General features: G+C 49.9%; 1 pseudogene; it reads right to left on the bottom strand.

Moving 5' to 3' along the window:
* LOC141100427 (mpv17-like protein 2) overlaps positions 1 to 20,736 on the bottom strand; it is a 41,033-nt pseudogene that overhangs the window by 12,355 nt on the left and 7,942 nt on the right.

Here is a 20,736-nt window from a genome sequence, read left to right as displayed (position 1 = left end):
GCGTCCATAGGCGCCTTCTAGGGAGGTACCAAGTGGGAGACTCCCTGGATGAAAGTCTTTACCTGCAAATTGGTCGCAATTCTGGGCTGGAACAGGACGGATAAGGCCGATCTTTGTCTCCTGTGGGAACTTGGGGCCAAGCCCGAGTCTAGGCCCGACTGGAGAAAAGCCAAGATGTTGGTGATCGAGAATCTCAGCGGAGAAACACCGCGGCCTTGACACCGATGAAAGAACACCTTCCAGGTGTGGTGGTAAATTCGTGCTGAAGCAGCCTTCCGGGCGCTAACCATTGTGGCGACCACCTTGCTCCCAAACCCTGCCTGGGTTAGAATCCAAGATTCAACAGCCATGCCGTCAAACACAGGGCCCCTGAGTTCAGGTGGCAAGTCGGCCCTTGAGAAAGTAGATCTGGGCGCTCTGGCAAGCGCCAAGGAACGTCGGCGAGCAGCATTAGATCTGCGTACCACGCTCGACGGGGCCAGCCGAATTGCCGGAACCCCTTCCGTCTTGATGACCCTCGGCAGTAGTGGCAGCGGGGGAAATAGATATGGGAGGCGAAACTGGTTCCATGGCAGAACCAACGCGTACACAGCGATCGCTTGCGGGTACCTGGCCCGAGCGACATATGTGGGTACCTTGGCGTTCACCCTGGAGGCAATCAGGTCCACATTCGGAGTTCCCCACAGTTGACAAATATGCTGGAAGACCTCAGAATGTAGTGACCACTCTCCGGACGCAAGACCCCGCCGGCTGAGAAAATCTGCCGCCCAGTTCTCCACACCCGGGATGTGGACTGCAGAAATCACTGAGTGGTTTCCTTCGGCCCACTGAAGAACGTGCCCCACCTCGCGCATAGTTGCTCTGCTGCGGATGCCCCCTTGGTGATTTATGTAAGTCACCGCCGTGGCGTTGTCCGATTGAATTCGGACAGGGCGGCTGCTAAGAAGTGATGAAACTGCTGCAGAGCCAGCTGAATTGCTCGTATCTCCAATAAGATGATTGGGAGATGTGCCTCCTGTGGCGACCACCGTTCCTGGGTTGTATGGTGGCGAAACACCGCTCCCCCGCCGAGGAGACTGGCGACGGTTGTTACCACCAACCAATGGTCTGGGGGGAGGAAGGGTTTCCCCTGGGTCAGAGAGGAACAGGTTATCCGCCAACCGAGCGACTGCCTGACTTGAGAGGACAGTCGGCACCGCCAATCGAGCGTGAAAGGATTCTTATCCCAGGCTGCCCAGAGGGCGTGCTGCAGGGGGCGAAAATGGAACTGGGCGAACGGTACCGCTCCCATTGCTGCCACCCTTTTCCCTAGAATCCTCATCCCGAAACGAATGGTATGAGGGACTGGTTGGCTAAGAGTCCGGACTCCCTGCCGGAGAGCTAGGGCTTTTTCCTGAGGGAGAATTATCAACCCTCGAAAAGTGTCGAAGATCATTCCTAAGAAGGAAATCCTCTGAGCTGGCACAAGGGATGACTTCTTCGCATTGACCAGCCACCCTAAGCAGGCAGGAGTATCTAGCGTGATGCTGACATTTTCCTCACGTGCCCATATTGAAGGGCCTATGACCAATAGGTCGTCCATGTAAGGCAAGATGACTATGCTTCAAGAATGCAGTATGACCATGACAACTGCCATAACCTTTGTGAACACTCTGGGAGCCGTGGCTAAGCCGAAAGGAAGCGCCACGAACTGACAATGTCGACCGTTGATGGCGAAACGCAGTAACCTTTGATGAGGAGGAAAAATGGGACTATGCAGATATGCGTCCTGGATGTCGATCGAGGCCAAGTATTCTCCCTGCTCCATGGCCAATATGACTGAACGGAGAGACTCCACCCAGAAAGGTCTGATCCTGATGAATTTGTTCAGATGTTTGAGGTCCAAAATCAGTCTGACATACCCGTCCTTTTTGGGAACCGCAAACAGGTTGGAATAGAAGCCCTGAGTCCTTTCGTGCTCTGGCACGGGAACAATGATCCCATTGCGCCGGAGCGATTTGATGGCTCCAACAGAGCTCTTGCCCGGGTATCCACCCTGAGAAGACGAGAAAGAAAAAACCGTCTCTGACAAATTCTATTTTGTAACCTGAGGCCACCAACTCCTTTACCCATGTGTCGTGCGCGACACTGAACCAGACGCGGCGAAACCAGAGTAGCCGGCCGCCCACCTTGCTGGTGTCGTCTGGCAAGCGCCTCAAGTCATTAGGCTGACGATCTTTGGGATCTGGATCCCCTCGATCTGGCTGTTGAGTTCGCATTCTCCCCAATGGGTTGGTTCTTTTGAGACCTGCCGCCCCCATCCTGGTTGGGGCGGCCTGAAGCGGCGGAATTGGCCGCTGTGGTCCACTCGGTGTTGCGAAAGGCCGAAAACGTGCCTAAAAAGGGTGGCGAAAAGGCGGTTTGACCTTTTGTTGAGGGAGAAAACCGCTCTTTCCTCCTGTGGAGTCGGAGATAAGTTTATCCAACTTCAAGATTCCACGGCCATGCCATGTCCTTAACTATAGAGCTCTTCTGATAGAAATTGCGTTAGCGGCAGCAAGTGCTGAGCAATTGGCCGCATCCAAAGACGCATTGATTACGTAATCACCGGCCATCGCGATCTGACTCGCGATTTCTGATCTTTCTGCAGGTAGCTCTTGCTCCTGCGCGACATTGTTTAATGATTCTGACCATGAGATCATGGCCTTGGCTACCCAAGTTGCTGCGAACGAGGGAGAGAGCGCTGATTCGGACACCTCATATACTGAGCTCTCTATGAGGCGACCCGTGGGATCCTTAATAGAGGAAACGCTAGGCCTGGATAACAGGGTTATAGTGGCTAGGCGCGATACCAGTGGATCCACCGTCGGAGATTCCGTCCATTTTTTATGGAGGTCCGGGGAAAATGGATACCTTGCTTCGAGTGCCTTTTGACCCGAGAAACGCCTGTCTGGTCATTCCCTGTGTCGCTGCACTATGTCTTCAAACTCAGGGTGAGGGGAAAAAATTCTGTGAGGCCGCTTCACTCTCTTAAACGGCACCTTATGCCCCGTAGCCGCTGCTGGATCATCCTCAATCCCCAAGGTCTGATTGACGGCTTCTATGAGGCTGTCCACTGTTTCACGTGACGCTGGAGTATCCAGGTCAAGGGGCTTGTCTGAGTCGAATTCTGAGGTCTGCTCGCTATCAACCACTGGTGACGGGGAACGAGAAGCAGAACTTATGCATGCCAAGGCACCGGATGGACTGGGAGACACCGTGTGGATTTGTTTCCCTCGGGTCTGCCTGGAGTGAGAGCAGCCCCTGCAGGCTAGAGGCTCTTGTGAGGTGGGGGTCCCCTCTAAGGCCGGCGAGCCACTGTCCCTGCCCCCATCTGGGGCCTGAAGGGACTCAATTGCATTAACTGTGACAGTGATAGGGTCCCCTCTGGGGGGCTTGGCACATTGGTCGCAGGGGAGGACGGACACTGAGGTTCTGTTAGGCGTCGGGTTCCGGGCGCTGCACAGCGGGAATCCCGAGCCTTGTCCTCTGCGGTCTGCCCACACCAGCATTGTGGGTTCGGTCGCAGGGGAGGGGCTCCTGGGCGCATTTGGAGTCGCCGGCTTTGCCTAATCGCTTGCTCTGCGCCCCCGACAAGAGATGCATGCTGCTTCTTCGGACATGCTGTATCTGTCCGCTGCTGGGGATGGGGGGGGGGAAGGAGGTAGCACCTCGTTTTCCTCTCGGGCAGCACTTACCCCAGCCTGTGCCCCGGTTCCTGGACTCCTCCGCACAAAAAAAAAAATTGCGCGCCAACGGCTGTGGGGCGGACCGGTACTTCCGAGTCTCCGAAGCCGGGGACTAAATTTATCCACCGCCGCCCAGGCCTGGGGGGCGGGCCGCCGGAAGTGACGCGCGGCGCGGAGGCGGAACATTTCCTGTCGCGGCCTAGCTTCGGCTAAAGCCGCGGCCTCAATTTATCCCCTGCCCGCGACGGGGGTGTGTGTGTGTGTGTGTGGGGGGGGGGGGAACGGGGGGGCGCGAACTCCATGGCACCACAAAAAATGGCACTACTTAATGGTGCGGGCTTCTCCGCACCGCTCTGCAGCCACGCTCAGCCAGACATGGCTGGTGGCATCTGACAGCTAAGGGCTCCAGCCCCGAATCTTCGCCGCAGGAGCCCTCCCAGGCCCTCTCCTCACTGACGATCCTCTTCAGCTTCCCAGCTCAGGTATGTGAGGGGGCCTTGACAAAATAGGACGGTGCAGGCACCCTAGCTCCATCTAACCCCTTCAGGGGGTGAGGAGAGGGACCATCCGCCGCCTTGCAGAACGGCAGTCTAAGCATTGGTGTCTTGTGCCTCTGTACAGCCCATGGTTTCAATACCCAGGGGTGGTCAGGGCTAAGTCCGGCATTGTGTCCCACGTCGGAGAGGATACGTGGAGGGACACTCGCACATGCTCGCACGTTGATGGTTTGGTGAGATCGGACCCTTTCAATAGGGTCCATCGACCCTTTCAATAGGGTCCGTCGTCCCTGTCTCATCTTCATGGAAAAAAACAAAAAAAAACAAAACAAAGTCTGGAGCAAAACCAGACGTGTGTGCCTCCATGGACACTAAGCAAAAAACTGAGTTCCGCCCGCAATCGGGGCGAGGGTGTATACGACGGAGGAGGAGCTAACCTCTTTTTTTCACTTAGTGTCAGCCTCCTGGCGGCAGAAGCATACACCACAGTATCTGTGTCCCCCAATGAGGCGAAGGAGAAAAATGGAGATGCTACGGGTCTCAGAAAATTGCGCAATTTTTTTCTTTTTTTTTTTTTAGCAAAACTTTGGATTTTTTTTCACCACTTAGATAAAAGAGAGACTAGACATGTTTGGTGTCTATGAACTCGTAATGACCTGGAGAATCATAATGACAGGTTAGATTTAGCAACTAGTGAACCTAGCCAAAAAGCCAAGCAAAAAACAAATGTGGAATTGCACTTTTTTGGAATTTTTTTCCGTTTTTCGAGTACACGACATGGTAAAACGAATGATGTCGTTTAAAAGTACAACTCGTCTCTCAAAAAATAAGCCCTCACATGGTCATATTGACGGAAAAAGATGGATTTTTAGTTCTTACCGTAAAATCTCTTTCTTGGAGCCTTCATTGGGGGACACAGATTACCATGGGTGTATGCTGCTGCTGCTGCTAGGAGGATGACACTATGCAAAACAAGAAAATTAGCTCCTCCCCAGCAGTATACACCCACCGACAGGCACCAAGCACCTCAGTTGGTGAGGAAGCAGTAGGAGAAGCAATGAGAAAACTCTAAACATATGTACCAACCCAACAAGGGACTCTAAGACCCAACACGGTACAACTTAAACAGGGAGGGTGCTGTGTCCCCCAATGAAGGCTCCAAGAAAGAGATTTTACGGTAAGAACCAAAAATCCAACTTTCCTTATCGCCTTATTGGAGGACAGATTACCACGGGATGTTCCAAAGCAGTCCCAAGGGCGGGAACAGCAATAAGGAACAAAAGAACCGGAAAGGCTTAGGTCGGCTGGTGAGCCACCGCCGCCTGCAGAACCTTCCTACCAACAACTGCATGCATAAGACGAGGCCTGGGTATGAACCCTGTAGAACCTCGCAAAGGTGTGCAAGGACGACAAAGGTTACGGCCCTGCAAATTTGCAAGGCCGAAGCCTGGTGACAAGCTGCCCACGAAGCCGCCACAGCCCGGGTGGAGTGAGCTCTTACTCCTGGAGGGGGCCGTTTTTCCTGAAGTCGGTACGCTTCCAGAATGGTAGAACGAATCCAGCGAGCGATTGTGGATTTGGATGCCGGAAGCCCTTTCCGGCGACCTTCAGAGATGACCAGCAAGGAATCGGACTGATGAAAAGAAGAGGTCCTGGCGAGATAGACACGCAGGGCTCTAACTACGTCCAGTTTGTGGAGAGACTTCTCAAGAGGGTGAGAAGGAGCAGGACACAAAGATAGGAGAACGATATCCTCATTGATGTGGAAAGAGGATACCACCTTTGGAAGAAAAGAAGGAACGGGTCTGAGGACGACCTTATCCTGATGGAGAATCAGGTAAGGGGAACGACATGACAAGGCCGTCAACTCAGAAACTCTTCTGATGGATGTAATGGCAATCAAAAAGGTTACCTTCCACGAGAGAAGGGACAAAGGAATTTCCTGGATAGGCTCGAACGGCGCCTTCTGGAGAGCGCTAAGGACGAGATTGAGATCCCATGGGTCTATCGGCGAATGATGAGGAGGAGCCACATGGGCGACCCCTTGGAGAAAGGCTTTGACCTGCGGTAAGGAAGCGAGCTCTCTTTGGAAGATAGAAAGAGCGGAGACCTGGCCCTTGAGGGTACTGAGGGACAGCCCCGCATCTAAGCCAGACTGGAGAAAACCAAGTATAGATGGAATGGAGAAGGACATTGGAAAGACTTTTTTATCGTCGCACCAACGGAAAAAAGCCTTCCAGTACCTATGGTAAATGCGGGAAGAGGCTGGTTTTTTGGCTCTGATCATAGTCTGAATCACTGGTACACCTTCCGATTTTATCCTTTTGACCACTCGTGGGATCAAGGCCAGAGGCGGGAACAGATAAGGAAGTTAGAACTGGGACCACGGAATTACTAGAGCGTCGCATGCGATGGATAGAGGGTCCCTGACCTGTCTACGAAACGCTGAACTTTGTGGTTCATCCGAGATGCCATGAGATCGACGTCCAGGGTGCCCAAACGGTGGCATATCTGATTGAAGACTGTGGGGTGAAGGGACCATACGCCTGACGCTAGGCCTTGACGACTCAAAGTCAGCTGCCCAATTTTCCATCCCTGGAATGTGAACGGCGGAGATTGCCGGAATGTAACGTTCTGCCCAGCGGAGTATCCTGGCCACTTCTGACATTACTTGCTTGCTGCGCGTGCCCCCCTGGTGGTTTATGTACGCCACAGCCGTGGCGTTGTCCGACTGAATACGGACCGGCTTGCCGGAGAGGAGAGGCTACCAGTGAAGAAGGGCCAGGAAGAGTGCTCTGATCTCCAGAAGATTGATAGGGAGAAGAGCCTCCTGTGGATTCCAGCGTCCTTGGGCCGTTTTCTGATGGAACACGGCTCCCCATCCTAGAAGGCTGGCATCGGTGGTGATGACTTTCCACTGAGGTGGAAGGAAGGACCTCCCTTGGAGAACTGACGCTGGCAGTGACCACCAAGTGAGGGATTGCCTCACTCTGAGATGGAGGAGAATGGGACGGTCCAAGGACATCGTGGTCTTGTCCCAGGCTGAAAGCAGAGACAGCTGGAGGGGGCGAAGATGAAATTGTGCAAAGGGCACTGCTTCCATTGGAAGCCACCATCTTCCCCAGAACCTTCATGCAGGACCGAATGGGAATGGGAGTTGGCCGTTTGAGAATTCTGATGCCCTTGGAAAGAGCCGCAAATTTTTCCTTCGGAAGAAAAACCGGGCTAGATTCGTGTTGAATTCCATGCCCAGAAAGGTCAGATGCTGAGTGGGGATCAGAATGGATTTCTCCTTGTTGACTAGCCAACCGAGGCGGCAGAGAGTGTCCAGGGTTATCTGAAGACTCTGAAGGCAGTCCTGACGGGACGAGCCCTTGATCAAGAGATCGTCCAGATAAGGGATGATGAGGATCCCTCTGGAGTGAAGGATGGCCATGATGGTCGCCATCACCTTCGTGAAAACACGGGGAGCGGAAGCTAGGCCGAAGGGAAGAGCCATAAACTGATATTGATCTCCCTGAATCGCAAATCGAAGATATTTCTGATGTTGCACACAAACCGGAATGTGCAGATAGGCGTCCCGTATTTCCACAGAGCAGAGGAATTCCCCGGGTTCCATGGAGGCTATCACCGACCGAAGAGACTCCATTTTGAAATGAAGAATCTTCACGTGGCGATTGAGCAATTTGAGGTCCAGAATTGGACGAAGGGAGCCGTCTTTCTTCGGGACTACGAAGAGATTTGAGTAGAACCCTGAAAACCGTTCGTTTGGGGGGATGGGAACAATCACTCCGGCGGAAAGAAGGGAGGAAATGGCCTGAAGGAACCCCGGAATCTGGGACCGCTGTCTCGGAGGCCGAGACAGGAAAAAAAGTCTGTTCGGGGGGGGAAGCAAATTCGATCTTGTATCCGGATGCGACGATTTCTCTGACACAAGCGTCGACGACAATAGACAGCCAAGCATCCACGAAAAAGAGTCTGCCTCCCACCCTGGAAGAACTTCCAGGTGGGGGTGACCTGTCACTTGGAGGAAACGCTGCCGGAACTGGCGCCTGAAGACCTGGAGTATTGTCCTCTAGATCTCCAGCGGGGAGCGGGCTTGTAAGATGTTTTTTTCTGTTCTCGCTCTCTAGTGGCAGAGGAGCGATCTTGCTGGGCAGATCTGTCCGTGGAAGAGAAGGGACGAAAAGGCCTAAACGGCCGAAAACCCTTTCTATTAAAAAAAAAAAACGTTTTGGTCGAGACTGGGGAAGAGAAGTGCTTTTACCACCAGTGACATCGGAGATTATCTGGTCCAGCTTGGCTCCAAAGAGCCTAGAACCGTGGAATGGCAGATTAGTAAGGGACTTTTTTGAAGTGGTATCCGCATTCCATGACTTTAGCCAAAGACTCGGCGTATAGCTACTATGTTGCTATTAGCCCTTGCTACGCACCCGGCCGCGTCCAAGGAGGCGGCCAAAAGGTATTTACCGGCATGGTTAATCTGATCTGCCAGATCTGCCAACTCGTCCTGAGGAGCTGTCGCCAATATGCCCCTGCGAAGGATTTTTGCCCAAGCGCATATGACTTTCGCTACCCAGACGGATGCAAAAATAGGACAGAGGGAGGCACCGGATGCCTCAAAAATTTACTTAGCCAGAGATTCAATCTGCCTATCCGTAGGCTCTTTAAGCGATGCCCCACCTGGCAGGGATAGAACCGTTTTAGAGGCTATCCGGGAAACTGGGGGATCCACCTCGGGAGCCTTGGTCCATTTTGTGAGCAGGACTGCCTCAAAAGGGTACAGCACATCTAAGTACTTGCGGCCTGAGAAACGTTGCTCAGGGCGCTCCCAGTGTTTGGACAAGGTAGTATCAAACTCTTTGTGATTGGGAAAGGTTCAAGACGGAGGTCTTGCTCGTTTAAGGAGCACAGAGCATTCCTGGGGGGGGAGCCTTACCTTAATTTTAAAGGTTTGAAAGATAGCCGAAATGAGACTATCGACCATGTCCCGTGTTTTAGAAACGTTGTCTGCTTCTGTACTAAATTCCGATTGAGAGTCATCGTCGGAGGAAGGGGAATGAAACCTGGCAGACTCAGAGGGACCCTGCGAGCTAGAGGACGAAGTAGACAGAGCGCGCTTCCTAGAGCTCCTGCCCTGTCTGTCTCTCGGAAGGTCACGGTCAGGAGCGGACGACTCACCCTGAGAGGTGGTCGGCGCACAGGTGGCAGTAGATAGCTGTGGTAGTCGTTCTAAGACCTGGACCAGAGACTGAGAAACCTTAGTAAAGTCCGAGACTGACTGAGACATTACAATGGCCCACTCCGGGGAGGGGGGGGGGTGGAGTGCTCCTGAGATGCAGACATAGTGGAAGGACTGCAGGACGGGCAGAAGGGGACGGCCGACCCGATTCCCACTTCTTTTTACAGCGCGCACAGGCGTAATGAGTAGCGGTGGGCCTGAAGCAGAGATCCCTTGAAGGATTGGGCATAAATAAAACTGTGCTGAGAGACCGCAGTAGATCGGGAAGAAACTGCAGAGGGGAGCTAATTTGAGCCTCAGCGTAGAGCCTACCCAGATTCAGGCGAGCAGCAGATCGCCGAAGTGTCCCCCAAGCAGCGCAGGAATAGAAGTGAAAACCAGGAAACACTCGATAAAGGAGGAAGGGGGCGGAGCTTAGCGGCTGAGCTGCGATTGGACAAAAGCGGTGAAGGGGTGCGGTAAAGAGGGGAGGCTGGCATATCAAAAAGGAAAGGAGCCCTGTGATGGGCTAGTAAAGGCGCGCAGAAAAGCGCGCTCAGAACGGGGGAGGGAGCGCGCTGAGAGCGCCGAAACGAAAGTGAAAGTAAACTGAGGACGCCGCAGCCCCGTACTGCCTGTGCAGAAAGGAAGGAGCGCGATATAACTGGTATTGCCGGTAGGATACTTGCTGTGGCTGGGTATGATCAATGTCCTGTCCCCTTGAAAGTGCAGTGAGAGAGAGAGAGACTCGCGGCTGTGAGATCGGCGCGCGTCAGGCAGGGAAAAAGAGGCGGGAGGAGATTTAAACTCAGGGAGCCCAGTAAATGCTGCCGATGGTATTTCTGGAGATGATGCGGGGCTGGAGGGATCGTACAGGCTCTTACCTGACGTCCCTGAAGAGGATGACCACAGGGGCCCACGGAGATAAGGCAAGCCGCTGGAGAGAATCCTCTGTGCCCGCATCTTGCAGAAGACGGCGTAGACCTCGAGCGACCGCCGTCTTCCTCTCAGCCCTGTCCAGAGAGAGGGGTGAGGAGGGGGATTGGCAAGGACCAGCCACCTGTCCACAGCCCATAGCACCAGAAGGTGATAGGGTAAAAGTCCTGCCTGCGGTACTGAGAGGTGCGATGTGGATGACACCACACTGCTCGCTCAGCCGCCTGATATGGGAAATCAGGATGATAGTTACACCCTGTTTCCCGACGGAGAACCTGAAAAATAAAAGAGAAAAGATTAAAAGGTTCGACTAAAAACCTAAAAGAAAAAAGGTATTAAGAGCGGATCTGGGAAGATCCCGGTCCGCCTCCTACAGACACTAAGCACAAACTGAGGTGCTTGGTGCCTGTCGGTGGGTGTGTACTGCCGGGGAGGAGCTAATTTTCTTGTTTTGCATAGTGTCAGCCTCCTAGCAGCAGCAGCATACACCCATGGTAATCTGTGTCCCCCAATAAGGCGATAAAGAAATCAAAAAGTTATGGCTCTGGAAAGAAGGGGAGCGAAAAATGAAAACTCGAAAAAAGCTCGGGGAGTGAAGGGGTTAAAGAAAACAATAGATCAGTGCACCCTTGGGATTCACACAGTAAATTCTGCTGCCAGAGACAGTTGTTTTTTTAACAGGTTAATAACACTGGATGGAGCTCAGCTCCGCTTGCGACTGTTAGAAGCAGATATAGTGGAGTACTGTAGCCACCATCTGCACAAAAAGCAAAATAAAGCTAAATTGGGGTCCCGACATATGGTGTATTGGTCGAGAAGGGTTCTAATGTTGTAATAAAATCTTACCCAAGAAGTACCATAGCCCGAGAAAAGGGGAAGCCGCCAGTTAGTCAATTAGAATCTTTCGCAAAACAACTTTAATCCCACGGCCCGGAAAAGTCCTATCCAGCCACGAATACCAAAAGTGCATCACTGGGCCCATAAAGCAACCTATAGCGAACATACGACCTGCCAGGAAAATCAGAATAAAGGTCACGTTTCGCTATAATATGCCAGTACATCAAACCACTTCTGTTATATTTTATATTAGGAACAGAAAAAAAAAATGTACGTACACAACACATGGTTTTGTAGCCAGACATGATATCTGCTATTGTAGGCATGGAGTGGGATATTTCAACCACAGAACTTAAAGGGGATGTTCAATGAAAACAAGTTATCACCTACCCAGAGGCCAGTTGTGTTTCCACTGCTGCTCCCGGTGCCAGTTATTGGGCTGCAACTTTATCACTAAGCTCAGCAGCTCATCCCGACTACAAGAGCAAAGCTGCTGAGCTCACTGATAGTGAGCAGTCTATCAGCACCGTAGACAATAGGCACGGAACACCCCAGAGACAGAACTGGACCCAGGGACAGGGAATCTGTGCCTGTGTACAGGGGTTTCTGAAAACAGAAAACACCTTTTAATAAATATTACCATACCTTTGAAAGGGCTTTGTCTACAATGAAAAAAAAATTAAATGGATGGTTTTATAAGAATAAACCGGACCTTTTGGACTTTGCAGCACACCCATTGATTCAGTGCAGGACGAGCTCCATTTGGAAGTCAACAAAAACACTGAAGCCTGTGACTGGATGCACCGGTCAGGTGACTAGGCATCACCTGATGACACCGCCATTCTAGTCACCGGGCCACTGCGGCCAATCCCAGGCTTCAGAGGTCTTGATAACTTTCTAGACTGAGAAGCTAATGATTCTGGATGCAGTACAGATCTCCGAAGCAGCCACAGGGGTGCTAGATGCTGAGTAGGGTTCCGTTTATGGCTTTAAAAACTCGCATGCCTAAATAAACTTTCCTTCTCAGTCTCTGAAAACTTTTTTCAGCAGTTCTTTACTTAGTCATTAAGACAGAGCATTTACCTGTCCGCATCCAGTCTCGCTGCTTATCTGGATGTCTTCTCAGCTCTCGAGTCTGCTGGATAGTATCACCAATGCCCAGCAATGCTCCGCAGCTAACTGTGTTGGTGACCAAGAGAAATCGCCCCCTAAAGAAAGGCTTCCAATAGTCTGATACTCGAGCTAGCAGCACTCTACCCTGGAGAAGCATCTTGTCCAAATGTTACTGACTGCTGGACACAGTCCCACATGGGCCTGGGACAGAACTCGCTGAGCGTTACCTGTAGGGTACATAACACCAATAGGAATGAGCAACAATATGTCTACATCACACCAGCTTTTCAAGTCCTAATTTCACGCTTCCAATAGGACATGATTATTCACCGCATGGGCTACTGCTGCCTAACAGCATTTGATTTCCCATACTAGCACAGAGATAGCTTTCAGTTCCCTCTATCAGTTTAACTCTTTACATGCTGCAGTCAACAGCGACCAATGAAGGTAAAGAGTGTGACAGAGGGAGATCGCTCCTTCTGTCACTTCACTGAATCCCTGCAGCATAATAAGGTCACAATGAAGGTCTAACAATTACCTACAGTTCTGCCATAGATCAAAATAAGAAAATATTTTTAAAAATTGTAAAAATTTAATATAAACTAAATAAATTTACTATTACCATCTTGTTGACATGCAGAAAAAAGTGGCACGTTATATACAGCTCCGGAAAAAAATTAAGAGACCACTTTCAAATGTTCAGTTTCTCGGATTTTTCAGTAAATTGTTCTTTTAGTCTACAAACTTCAGACACTCCGAATTTCCAAGCAATACATTTTGTGGCTTTTTTTCTCTGAAAATGAGAAATGGTCAAAATTAGAAAAAATTCCCAGTGCTTTCAGACCTCAAATAAATGAATATGAACTTGTTTTCTTTGCATTAACAACAATACTAAATGTTTTTCCTCAAGAATAATTCAGAAATCAATATTTTGTGGAATAACCATGATCTTTAAAAACAGCTTTCATGCATCTTGGCATGCTTTCCACCAGGCTTTCCCACTGCTTCTGGTGCACAAATTTAAGCAGTTCTTCTTTGCTTGATGGCTTGTGACTATCCGTCGTCCTCTTGATTACATTCCAGAGGTTTTCAATGGGGCTCAGGTCTGGAGATTGGGCTGCCATGACAGGGTTTTGATGTGGTGGTCTCTTAATTTCTGCCAGATGGGGGTGTTTGTGTGTGTATATATGTCTTGCGAAAGTATTCGGCCCCCTGGAACTTTTCAACCTTTTCCCACATATCATGCTTCAAACATAAAGATACCAAATGTAAATTTTTGGTGAAGAATCAACAACAAGTGGAACACAATTGTGAAGTTGATCGAAATGTATTGGTTATTTTAATTTTTTTGGAAATTCAAAAACTGAAAAGTGGGGCATGCAATATTATTCGGCCTCTTTACTTTTAGTGCAGCAAACTCACTCCAGAAGTTCATTGTGGATCTCTGAATGATCCAATGTTGTCCTAAATGACTAAAGATAAATATAATCCACCTGTGTGTAATCAAGTCTCCGTATAAATGCATCTGCTCTGTGATAGTCTCAGGATTCTGTTTGAAGCACAGAGAGCATCATGAAGACCAAGGAACACAACAGGCAGGTCCGTGATACTGTTGTGGAGAAGTTTAAAGCCAGATTTGGATATAAAATGATTTCCAAAACATTAAACATCCCAATGAGTACTGTGCAAGCTATCATATTTAAATGGAAGGAGTATCATACCACTGAAAATCTACAAAGACCCGGCCGTCCCTCTAAACCAGTGGTTCCCAAACACCAGTCCTCGCGAATCCCAACAGGTCCTGTTTTCAGGATTTCCTTAGTATTTCACGGGTGATGGAAGTATCATCAAGGCATCAGGAACTCTCTCACATGTTTAACTGTGGAAATCCTGAAAACATGACCTGTTGGGGTTCGCGAGGACTGGAGTTTGGGAACCACTGCTCTAGATGAACTGCAGAGATCTACAGCTGAGGTGGGACAGTCTGTCCATAGGACAACAATCAGTCATACACTGCACAAATCTGGCCTTTATTGAAGACAAGAAGAAAGCTATTTCTCAAAGATATCCATAAAAAGTGTTGTTTAGAGTTTGCAGCAAGCCACCTAGGAGACACACCAAACATATGGAAGAAGGTGCTCTGGTCAGATGAAACCAAAATCAAACTTTTTGGCAACAATGCCAAACAATAGGTTTGGCGTAAAGGCAACACAGCTCATCACCCTGAACATACCATCCCCACTGTCAAACATGGTGGTGGCAGCATCATGGTTTGGGTCTGCTTTTCTTCAGCAGGGACAGGGAAGATGGTTAAAATGGATGGGAAGATGGATGGAGCCAAATACAGGATCATTCTTGAAGAAAACCTGTTGGAGTCTGCAAAAGACCTGAGACTGGGACGAAGATTTGTCTTCCAACAAGACAATGATCCCAAACATAAAGCAAAATCTACAATGGAATGGTTCACAAATAAATGTATCCAGGTGTTCGAATGGCCAAGTCAAAGTCCAGACCTGAATCCAATCTAGAATCTGTGGAAAGAGCTGAAAACTGCTGTTCACAAACGATCTCCATCAAACCTCACTGAGCTCGAGCAGTCTGCCAAGGAAGAAAGGGCAAGAATTTCAGTCTCTCGATGTATGAAACTGATAGAGACATACCCCAAGCGACTTGCAGCTGTAATCACAGCAAAAGGTGGCGCAACAATGTATTAAGTTAAAGGGGCTGAATAATATGGGCAGCACGGTGGCTCAGTGGATCGGACAGCAGCCTTGCAGTGCTGTAGTCCTGGGTTCGAATCCCACCAAGGACAACATCTGCAAAGCGTTTGTATGCTCTCCCCGCGTTTGTGTGGGTTTCCTCCGGGTAGTTTCCCCATTGGGGACATGTGACCCCCATTGGGGACAGTGATGGTAATGTGTGAAAACTGTAAAGCGCTGCGGAATAGGTTAGCGCTATATAAAAATAAAGATTATTATTATTATACGCCCCACTTTTCAGTGTTTGAATTTCCCCAAAAATGTAAAATAACCAATAAATTTCGTTCAACTTCACAATTGTGTCCCACTTGTTGTTGATTCACCAACAAAAATTTACATTTGGTATCTTTATGTTTGAAGCGTGATATGCGGGAAAAGGTTTAAAAGTTCCAGAGGGCCGAATACTTCCGCAAGGCACTGTATACAGACATATTTACAGAATTATTGTTTCATTCCACCTTCCAAAAATTGTATTGAAAAGAGAAATGGTACCAGTGGAAACTACAGCTTGCTGCTGGAAAACTGTTCAACTTACCGTATATACTCGTGTATAAGCCGACCCGTGTATAAGCCGACCCCCTAATTTTGTCACAAAAAAACTGGGAAAACTTATTGACTCGCGTATAAGCCGAGGGTGCACAGTGAGTGGCCCCAGTTACGCTGCACAGTGAGTGGCCCCATGATGTTGCTGCTGCAGCCCCTGCCTCCCTTACAAAAAAAAAAAAAAAACTATACTCACCTCCGTTGCTGCCCCCTGCTCATCAGCGTTGCGGGCTCTGCAGTGACTGTGCAGGCAGAGGGCAGGATCGCACCCTCTGACCTGAATGTCACTGCAGAGGATGCAAGACAGCAGAGCGCAGGGACAGGTGAATATGCCTCCCCCCCCCCGTTCATACTAACCTGGTCCTGGCGCTTGTCTCTGCAGCTCTCCTGCTTGTTCCATGTTGTCGGTGCCGCTCTCTTCCTGTTTCAGCGGTCACGTGGTACCGCTCATTAAATATGCGCATATTTAATGAGCGGGTATCATTTGACAGCTGAAGCAGGAAAAGAGCAGCGCCGACAACATGGAACAAGCAGGGGAGCTGCAGGGAAGGGCGAGTAAGATCCGACACACCCGCTCCCCCTGTATATGACTCGTGTATAAGCCGAGAGGGGGACTTTCAGCCCCAAAAAATGAGCTGAAATTCTCGGCTTATACACGAGTATATACGGTACTAATTGTATGCTAGACTAACATTTACAATAAAATTTATTTTTGGTAAAAAAAAAGAGAGAAGACATTTTATTTCATTACTATATATTAGGGCAGTATTTTATTGCAGCCATTAGCATTGTTTAATACAGCAATGGGGCCGCAGACCATATACATTGTGTAGCTCTACTCCCATCGAGCCAGATGGATTGGTGAGAGTATTTTTGCTGGAGCCAGACAAGAACAGTAGTTTTACTACATAAAAAAGCAAAAATAATTGTACATCATGACGTGACAGTCAGTGGTGAAGGGATTGGTACCAAACCCTACTGGGCACCTAGGATCTGAAGAGGAGGATTGGCCTGCTAGAATCAATGAGTGATATCAACAGGAAGCTCTTAAGGATGTCCTGGGAAGTCGCTGAGAAGGAAGGTATCGGACAGCCACTTCCAGATGGTTCTTCCAGCTGTATGGCATTCGTGACATAGCTGGGAATCCGGCAGTGGGCAGTTTGTAAGATACAGTATGCAGTTTCCAGGGTCTCTGCTTTGGTTTATATGAGGGATTCTATGCGAGGGTCTGCTACAAATATATCCAATGTAGGTCACTTCTGAGAACATTACCTGCAACTGTCTGCGCCAGCAAGTAAGTCACAATATATGGCCTTTGTTGAAGATTTTGTCTTCGCTATTGAATGCAAGAGAGAAAAACCACAATATTAAGGCTATGTGCCCACGTATGCAGAAGTTTCCTGAGCAAAACCTGATTCCTTCCCAGGAACGCCGCATTTTTATTTTTCGCATTTTTTTTCCGGAGCATCCACATTCTCATTGAATATAGTTGGAAATCCGCAAAATTAAGGAACATGCTGCATTATTTTACACAATGCGTTTTTTATGTGAAAAAAAAACGCATAATGTGCACAAAAATTGCAGAATGCATTATAAGAATGGAATGCTTAGTGTATACATTTTTTAAGCATTTTTGCATGGAAAAAGCGCTTAAAAATGCGAAAAAAAAACGCTTACGTGGGCACACAGCCTATTAGAAGATTTGGTGTCCAGATACCAGGATGCGATGCGATTCCAGTACATAAAAGGGTACTTTCCCCACCGCAGATATACTGTAGTGAAATACACACCAGTAAATATTGCTGAACAAATTTCTGCAAAAATGGCACACAGCGTGTGCATTTCTTAATAAAAAACGCTAAAATAAACAGTTTAAAAATCCCTGATGTCCCCTTATCCTTTTGCGCTTTTCCTTTTTGTGCTGTGTCACTCCATTGCAAAGATATTCATATTTATTGCTTTGCAGCTCAGTATGTGAAATCTCTGCTGGCAGTACAACTGGGCGTTTCTTCAGTTTTCTCTGGGGTCGTGACTTTTCATCCCTCTGTCCCAGCCACTACCAATAAGAGTTCAGCAGTAGATCTAGCATTCTATCAGTCACCGCAGAGGAGGCTGCTCAGCAAAGGCGTCGTTCCCGACATCTTGCTCAAGCTAGTGCTGTCCGGTTGGTTGCTGCTGCCACCTCTGGTTCAGTTTTAGCAATCCGCACTAGCCAGCAGCAAGCAGCTCCACAGGCTAAGTCCTTTTTGCAGCCTACTGAGCATGCCCGTGGCACAACCTTTCATTGGAGGTCAGAGGTCACATGCTCAGGTCCTCAAGCAGCTTGGATTGGACCATCAGGAAGGTCCCAGAAGGACACTGCTATAAGGTTTGCTCGGCCATGCGCTAATATAGACTCTGATGGCTAGTTGTGTGTGTGATGACGGATGTATGAGACTGGTGACTGACACATTATGAAACCCCTACCCTCGGTTGTGTATGAGTTAGGGTTTAGGGAGTTAGAGTCAGCGCCAGTAGTGGCATAATCTATGTGCCACAGAGCATCCCGCTCTCCATACGAGCGTTAGTGCCAGGCACCACTGGACCGCATGTGCAGCAGCGTTCCTCGCAGCGGCGCCGTGCGCAAGTCAAGCGCTTGCCACCCTGCTCTGGGTGGTTAGTGGCGTCAGCTGAACCGGCGCAGTGCGATTATATTATTTAGTTCAGGCATCGCAGTTGCGGTGTCGAACGCTAGTGGGACTAGAGGAACTCTAAACCTGTGTCCTTGTTCACCTTGCCAAGTCCTGTGAGGTTAACAGGCTCCAGTACTTGTGTTCTGCGGCTCTGTGCAGTAACAGAGCTCGCTCCTGTACACACCGGGTCAGCAGTTACCCCGCCGGTGTTCAGTCAGTGTTTGCCATTAGGCCTGTTTCACATTTCAGTTTATTTGTGTCAGTTAAAATCCGCCAAAAGCGGATCCGTTGCTGACGGATCCGATGAATGAAGAATTTCAAAGGAAGCGCAGCCCGGGGAGGAGAGGGAGAGAGAGAGGGAGGAGGAGAGGGAGAGAGAGAGGGAGGGGGAGGGGGAGAGGGGGAGGGGGAGGGGGAGAGGGGGAGAGGGGGAGAGGGGGAGAGGGAGAGGGAGGGGGAGAGGGAGAGAAAGGGAGAGGGAGAGAAAGAAAGAGAGAGGGAGAGAAAGAAAGAGAGAGAGAAAGAGAGAGGGAGAGAAAGAAAGAGAGAGAGAAAGAAAGAGAGAGAGAAAGAGAGAGAGAGAAAGAAAGAGAGAGAGAGAAAGAGAGAGAAAGAAAGAGAGAGAGAAAGAGAGAGAAAGAAAGAGAGAAAGAGAAAGAGAGAGAGAAAGAGAGAGAGAAAGAGAGAGAGAATAATGAGGCCTCATTGTACAGGAGAGACCGGAGCGAGGAGCCGGGGCCTGATCACAAGAGCTGACAATGAGGAAGCAGCAATGCTGAATAACAGTCTACACTGCGTCACTAGATCCTTATACAGAAGTATAATGAGGCCTCACTGTACAGGAGAGACCGGAGCGAGGAGCAGGGGCCTGATCACAAGAGCCGACAATCTGAGGAAACAGCAATGCTGAATAACAGTCTACACTGCGTCACTAGATCCTTATACAGGGGTATAATGAGGCCTCACTGTACAGGAGAGACCGGAGCGAGGAGTCGGGGCCTGATCACAAGAGCTGACAATCTGAGGAAGCAGCAATGCTGAATAACAGTCTACACTGCGTCACTAGATCCTTATACAGGAGTATAATTGTTAAGGCTGGCGGAACGCACCAACTTATAAAATAGTAGTAGATGCGTTCGCAGCCCGGGGTCCACCGTGCAGAGGTGGTACACTGCTGCTAGATAATGGTGGGAGACTTAAGCAGTGTGAAAACAGTCACACGTGGGTTACGTCACCCAATGTGAACAGTAGCGAACTCTGTTAACTCACAGAGCCGCACCACCACTGAACGTAGATGCCGGAGCCTGTTTAGCTCACAGAGCCTGGCCAAAGGAGCGCACAGTGAACGGCCACAGAACTCTACCCCAAGGACACGGGGTTAGAGTCCCTCTAGGCACACTGAGCGTGCGGCATCGCTGCCACGAGTGCCACTAAAGACACTGGCTATGGAGTGTGGAGCACTCGCACTGAGGCGTGCCGAGTCACTGATGTGGACTAAAGCCTGACTCCAACTCTGAGCTACCGACACCTAAGCCTGGGTGCTAGCAGGCTAGGCTGCACAACAAATGCGTACCAAGGGTAGGGGTTTCTTAATGAGTCAGTCACCAGAGACATTCATACGTGCATACACCACTCACTCCTCATAGTCTGAAATTACAGTCTATCCTAGCGCATGGCCGAGCGGCCATGCGAACCTTTTATAGCCGCGAGCGTCCGGGACCTTCCTTGCTTCTCGGATGGGCCAATGCGAACACGAGCAGGAACTGAGCACGTGACCTTCGACCTCCAATGGGAGATCACTCCACGGGCATGCTCAGTGGCCCGACATGAGGACTTAGTCCCTGGAGAATCTCGCTGCTGAGCAGCATGCATTGCCATAGCTGTGCCAGAGGTGGCAGCAGCAAGCAAACCCATGGAGCTGGTCTGGGCAGAGCGCCGGGACCGATGAGTTTGCTGAGCAACCTCCTCTGCGGCTGGAGAGGAATGGGAGACCGTCAGAGGCAAGGCTCGGGATTCTCGCTGTTCCACGGCAGAAATCTGACACCTACCATCACCCCCCCTTGCCTCGCTCCTCTCAAACTCTGCAATGAGAAGAGGGTGGATGTTCTCCACCAGCTCCCAGGTCCAGGCCTCTGGACCATGACCCTTCCAATCCACCAAGTAAAACTTTTTGCCCAGCATCACCTTGCATCCCACGATGGCATTGACCTCAAACTCGTCAGACGACAGGTTTGATGTCCCGGCAGATGGCTCAGAAAACCGGGACATGTGAACTGGCTTGAGGATAGACACATGAAATGTGTCCGAGATAGCCAAGTGTGGTGGAAGGGCCAGGCGGTAGACCACAGGGTTAATTTGCTCAAGGACCTTGAAAGGACCAATATAGCGTGGTGCGAACTTAGCAGATTCCACCTGCAGCCTGATGTTTCGAGCGGATAGCCACACTAAGTC

Source organism: Dendrobates tinctorius, unplaced genomic scaffold (genome assembly GCF_039654945.1).
Source record: "Dendrobates tinctorius isolate UK_male_01 unplaced genomic scaffold, ASM3965494v1 ptg000011l, whole genome shotgun sequence".
NCBI lineage: Eukaryota > Metazoa > Chordata > Amphibia > Anura > Dendrobatidae > Dendrobates > Dendrobates tinctorius.
Note: the sequence above shows the minus strand (reverse complement) of the source record. Positions and strands in the feature narration are given on the sequence as shown.